We start from the raw sequence: 7,500 nt of genomic DNA on the forward strand, positions 1-7,500 counted from the left end.
AATTACTTGAGAAGTTTCCGAAGGAAGTGGAAGTTGGGATGAATCCTTATGAGAACAGAGTCTGAAAACCAAATCCTTCACTTGATCTTCCCCTGAGAAGTTAGGGAACTTTCCCTGCCGACAGAAAGGAATTGGGAGTCCATGATTTAATGGGAATCCGGGAGGAGAGTCCTTTCAGAGGAAAGAGACTGTTTCGGACTTGTATCCATAATGGAATTTAAATTATATTCGATGGCTCGTCTTGCTTCATTTCCATTAGGTTTGAATGGAAGGAAAGCATGTTTATAAATAGATAAATACATTAAAATGTAGACATCCCTTTTCATACAGTAATGTAAACAACCTATTACGATTCTTTTTAAACCTTTTGGAAATTCCTTTGGCATTGAATACTTTCGAAATGATACTAATATTTACTCAGAATCACTTCTCACTGGAAAAAAGAGATTTATTGGTATACTCGTTTTGTATTGAAGCTAAAAATGCGATACGTGTTGATAAAACAACATTTCATGAGAGTCGAGTGCATGTTTATGTAGTTATTTTTCTAAATAAAGTTGAAAGTAAGGTTGATTTTACTCTGGGTGTGTTATTACCTGAGTTCCTCTTGGTAAATGCGAAAACTGTAAATTGAAGTGTGTAATTTGAAATAAACTCGGGTACATGATAAGCGGATATGTAATAATTTTTACATGACGAAATTACTGTCATAGTTGTTGTTGAGAGGTGCACGTTTGTTTTCTCTCAGGGACTTTTTAAATGATTTATTCATAAGTTCTTGTCTGTCATGGGCTTTTTAAATGTTTTAATTATATGTTCATTTTAATAAGGGACTTTTTAAATTATTTATTTATATGTTCTTTTCTATCAGGGATTTATTTTTAATTATTTATTTATGTGATTTTTTCTATCAGGGACTTTTTAGATTTTTCATATTTTCCTTTTTATCGTGGATTTTTTGAAGTATTTATTTATATTTGATGATAACAAACAACAAATAACACAAACGATACATACATCATGCGATTAGGTAGGAAATGTTGATTTTTTTGTAAACAGATAACATTTAAAAGTAAATGAATGGAAAAAATAAAGTGCAAATAGAAATATGCAAATGGCAATTAGTTGAGGGAAGGGCCGCGTCTTGAGTGGTATAGCGCTTGACACAGGTTTGCTAGTAACATGGAGAATCTTCCCACCAATCCACTCAGAAAGAAGGCAAGGGTTCTGTACGGAACGTAGGCGTATATTGGCAAATAAGTGTATGTATTTGACTTTATCTAAATTATAACTTAGTATGTGCAAATGTTCAGTAGAAACAAGTAAAAATTCAAACCACTTCATTAATGATAAATATAGAAAAGGGGGAATGAGAGGAGCTTGATAATAAAAAAGCAAATTAATGATAAATTCATAAGCATAGAAAGTAATTTTATCTCAAATAAATTGAAGGCTAGGAGAATGTGCCTAAAAGAAAGATGACATAATGTCTTGGGTCCTTAGATTAAATATTTTTTTACTTTGTCCTCTTTAAGGGTAAAATATTTTTTTTTCTTTTTAAAAAGGTGGTATAATTATATCTCATTTAACCACTATGAATATATTATGAATCTCGTTAAAGATAAAAAAGAAACCTTTTATCAGAGTCCACAAGCAATCCTCGTAAGAGGTAAGATAAACCATACATTAAAGGTTTTAAAGGCCGTTCATGAATTGCAGAGGCAAGAGACATTGACATTGCCCTATCAAGCAAGACAATACCCTGGAGACTGATCATATTACGTATGATCAGGACCCAAGCTCCCTCTCCACCCAAGGTAGGACCAAGGGTGGCCAGGCAATGGCTACTGATGACTCAGCAGATAGACTTATAGGCTCCCCCAAACGCCCCATCCTTAGCTCTCGAAGGTGGTTGCAGCGTGCATGAGAACTAACGAGTTTGAGCGGGACTCGAAACCCAGTCTGGCAATCGCCAGGCAAGGAGGCTAAACGTTGAATATGCGAGAAAAGAAATTATAAGGATGGAGAAGTAAGTTTTCAGCTACCCAGACTCCTGGTATCTTTTAAAGAAATAAATGTCTAGTCAGTTTCTCTCTTATGCCGAAACCCAATAGGCTTACTGAGAGTAATGCAATGTCCGATATGGCTTAAGTGCTATAAGGGTTCCAGCAGTCTCTTGGAAATAGCGTAGGAAGTCGGAATAAGAGTACTTCGCATTCAGTAATCTACTTAGAAGAAAAAGGTGATCATATTAACTATAGAAGGCCGTGCAACATCAATAAGTATATAACAATGGCAAAGATAAGGACTATCATAAGGGGAAACTCTTTACTAGCAAAAAAAAAAATGCTTTTTATGAAGTCGAAAGTTTTATTTGTTCATAGTTTAGCTTAGATGAAACATCGGAATAATTTTTGTCTCTTATGAAACCTGCGTTTTCTGATATTTTACTTTAATTCATCACTAAGAATTATCCTTATGGCTGTTCTATGTACCTTAATACCAATGGAAAGTTTTCTCCTTTCTATGCACAGACCAAATTCTTATGTGACAATCCCTTGAACAGTTATATGAAGAACACCCCCTTACTAATTCCCAGGAAATAAGCATAACATATATTTTACACAAAATACATAGTTCATCCAAAGAGTTTAAGTTATTCACTTTCATTGCAGGTAAAGCCTTTTAAAAGCTATTCATAAAGTCTGTTTCGAGATCAAACAGAATGGCAAAAGGTTACCTTCGATCATTAGTATGAAGTCTACCTAACTAGCCTAACTATTGGTCCCCTAAACTAGTTAAATAACCTTTTGTAAATCACTCGCAGTAACTTTGTTTTAAATTATATAAGTGCTCATTATCTATCAAAGGTTTTGGAGATGTGTTATGGCAGGAGACTAATTGGCAGATTTCCCACAAAAAACTTAGTTTTTTCAGTTCTTACAATATCATTGCTTTTTTTTTAGTTGATAATGTTAGTCATTACATATATATATATATATATATATATATATATATACATGTATATAGATTTATATATATATATATATATATATATATATATATATATATATATATATATATATATAAATATATACATTTCTATCTGATACAGGGATCGAACCCTAGCCCATTTAAATAAGAGGCAAGATCGCTGGAAGCTAGGCTTCGAATCCGGTATGAGATAGAAATTCACTTATGTATATATATATATATATATATATATATATATATATATATATATATATGTGTGTGTATATATATATATATATATATATATATATATATATATATATACATACATACATACATACATACATACAGACAGACAGACAGACACACATACATACATATATATATATATATATATATATATATATATATATATATATATATATATATATATATATATATATATATATATGTATATGCGTGTGTGTATGATGTAGTATACCCAAATATACTATCATGTTTCTATTTCTATTCAGTAAATAATACGATACACCGAAGAAGGGTTCTTAAAAATAAACTTAAAGAAAATTTTTTAAATCAGACTTCTCGAACAATTAAAAAGAAATATTCCCTATTTTCTTAGTTTTTCCAATCACTGCCATATGATATTCATCGCGAATTTGAAGTGACATCCAGTATTCTTTGATGATAAACTTTCCATTTTATTTAGCGATATTCACAGTCTTTTTTTTCACTCAAATTGCCAATTGGTTAGTCTTTGATGCTGCGTTTTGAAAGGACTTAATCAAACACGTTTTAAATTTTTTTTTAAAGTTGGGTATAAAAAGAATTCTGATTTTGTATGTGTATATTTTTTAATTCGAATGTCTGACGTGTTGATTAAAATGTGAATATTTGTACGTTTTCAAAAGACTACCTGGTCACAATATATTCGATTTGCTATTTCAGCATTTATGCATTATTTTATGGTTTAGGGTGAAATATATAAACCGCAAACATGAAAAAATATATGTTTGAGGCCTTTGACCTACAGAGTACTAGAAATGGCTGCATTTGTTGTTTTTGTTGTTGTTGTTAAAAAGTCGTAGCTACTGTAAATAACTCAGATTAACTATAACCCGACATAATAATGACGTAATGTGAACTATTAGTTGAGAATAGAGTTGATTGACTAAAATGTATCACTTATACTAATCAATGAGATATATTACCACAATTATCGAACGGTAATATTCTATAAAATCACACTTGCTCTTTTTAATTTTACTTTAATAAGTAAGAAATGATTTTAGAAATTAATATAGGTTTGTAATTGAGATATCAATATCTATATGCTATAAAAATAGGCGTACACTCATTTACATACACATAAACACGCGCCCAGAAAAATTCTTACGCTTCTTACACTATTGAAAAGAACTTTTGGGGGATGGAAATATCTTCTCAAAATCGGTGAAATTTATTTAATGTATGATAAGAATAAATTTAATGTATTTAATTTCTTTAGATAAAAATAGAGAATTATAAAACAATTAAACTGAAATATTATTTGAATTTAAAAGTTAGGTCATTGAAACTATGCGTGACATTACCCTCCATCTCTTTTGTATTTTATATCATAATAATTACGGATATAAAAAAATAGATTGTCATAAAACTAGAGGGTTAAGTGCCATGGCCCGCTAATTGCAATTACGTTCAACCCAATAGATGTCGAGTATGTATTAAGTGGAACAATTAATAAGATATTATTTACATAATATTCATACAGGTATAATTATCGAGGATATAAGTTTTTGTGAGTTTGATCAACCAATAGAAGTGCATGACTTTTCTAGTTACAAAAACCTGTTAATTAATTTTCTTTCGAATTTTAAAACACATCTAAATAGGAAATATTTCATCTAAATCTCTCGAAAGTTTGATATTGAAAAGATAAAGTATTTAAAACAGAATTAGATACATCAATGAAAGAGAAAGGATTATTGTGAGTAAGAGTTATATGTAAAATAGTATCCTACTTTTAATATACTTCTTTTTGATAACTATTTTTTTTCATGAAGGTCTTGGTTTTAAAGGGATTCACGATAAACGCAAAGGTACGATTTTGATAAACTGTGTGTATGTTTCCGTGGTTTTATCTTGTGTATGTCATCTTTGACTTTGTAACACTGACAAACGCATGCATATATATATATATATATATATATATATATATATATATATATATATATATATATACATATAATATATATATATATATATAAATATATATATATATATATATATATATATATATATATATATATATATATATATATATATATATATATATATATATATTATTATTATTACTATCCAAGCTACAACCCTAGTTGGAAAAGCAAGATGCTATAAGCCCAGGGGCTCCAACAGGGAAAAATAGCTCAGTGAGGAAAGGAAATAAGGAAATAAATAAATGAAGAGAACAAATTAACAATAAATCATTCTAAAATAAGAAACAACGTCAAAACAGACATGTCATATAATAAACTATCAACAACATCAAAAACAAATATGTCATAAATAAACTATAAAAAGACTATGTCCGCCTGGTCAACAAAAAAGCATTTGCTCCAACTTTGAACTTTTGAAGTTCTACTGATTCAACCACCCGATTAGGAAGATCATTCCACAACTTGGTCACAGCTGGAATAAAACTTCTAGAGTACTGCGTAGTATTGAGCCTCGTGATGGAGAAGGCCTGGCTATTAGAATTAACTGCCTGCCTAGTATTACGAACAGGATAGAATTGTCCAGGGAGATCTGAATGTAAAGGATGGTCAGAGTTGTGAAAAATCTTATGCAACATACATAATGAACTAATTGAACGACGGTGCCAGAGATTAATATCTAGATCAGGAATAAGAAATTTAATAGACCGTAAGTTTCTGTCCAACAAATTAAGATGAGAATCAGCAGCTGAAGACCAGACAGGAGAACAATACTCAAAACAAGGTAGAATGAAAGAATTAAAACACTTCTTCAGAATAGATTGATCACCGAAAATCTTTAAAGACTTTCTCAATAAGCCTATTTTTTGGAGAAATTGAAGAAGACACAGACCTTATATGTTTCTCAAAAGTAAATTTACTGTCGAGAATCACACCTAAAATTTTGAAAGAATCATACATATTTAAAGAAACATTATCAATACTGAGATCCGGATGTTGAGGAACCACCGTCCTTGACCTACTTACAATCATACTTTGAGTTTTGTTAGGATTCAACTTCATACCCCATAATTTGCACCATGCACTAATTCTAGCTAAATCTCTATTAAGGGATTCACCAACCCTAGATCTACATTCAGGGGATGGAATTGATGCAAAGAGAGTAGCATCATCTGCATATGCAACAAGCTTGTTTTCTAGGCCAAACCACATGTCATGTGTATATAGTATGAAAAGTAATGGGCCAAGAACACTACCCTGTGGAACACCAGATATCACATTCCTATAATCACTATGGTGCCCATCAACAACAACTCTTTGAGATCTATTACTTAAAAAATCAATAATAATGCTAAGAAACGACCCACCCACTCCCAACTGTTTCAGTTTGAAAACAAGGGCCTCATGATTAACACGGTCAAAGGCAGCACTAAAATCAAGGCCAATCATACGAACTTCCCGACCACAATCAAGGGATTTCTGTACAGCATTGGAGATTGTAAGCAGGGCATCACATGCTCCAAGGCCTTTACGAAAACCAAATTGCAAACTAGGGAGTAGATGATTACCTTCAGCAAACCTATTAAGACGTTTTGCCAGAAGACGTTCAAAAACTTTAGATAATATGGGAGTTATGGAAATTGGGCGGTAATCAATGGGACTTGAGCTACCACAAACACATTTACATAGAGGAGTAACATTACCAATCCTCCAACTAGTGCTAAAAGCTCCTCTTCTTGCTAACTTGCGCAAAATAACAGATAACTTTGGAGCTAAGAAATCTGCTGTCTTTATAAAAAACAAAGGAAAAATACCATTTGGGTCTACACCTCCATAAGCATCAAGGTCCATCAACAGAGCTTTAATCTCACGAGATCGAAAAGCTAAACTAGTTAGTTTAGCCTCAGGAAAACAGGAATGAGGAAGTTCAAGTTTTTCATTACTCTGTTTACTGTCAAAAACATCAGCCAAAAGGGTTGCCTTTTCCTTTGGACAGTGAGTGACTGAGCCATCTGGTTTAAGTAAAGGAGGAACTGTTGCATCTACACCACATATACATATATATATATATATATATAGGTATATATATATATATATATATATATATATATATATATATATATATATATATATATAATTTATGTATATATATATATATATATATATATATATATATATATATATATATATATACATATATATATATATATATATATATATATATATATATATATATATATATATATATATATATATATATATTTATTTATTTATTTATTCACTCAGATGTGTAAACCTATACATATATATGTAT

Source organism: Palaemon carinicauda, chromosome 11, assembly GCF_036898095.1.
Source record: "Palaemon carinicauda isolate YSFRI2023 chromosome 11, ASM3689809v2, whole genome shotgun sequence".
Lineage (NCBI taxonomy): Eukaryota > Metazoa > Arthropoda > Malacostraca > Decapoda > Palaemonidae > Palaemon > Palaemon carinicauda.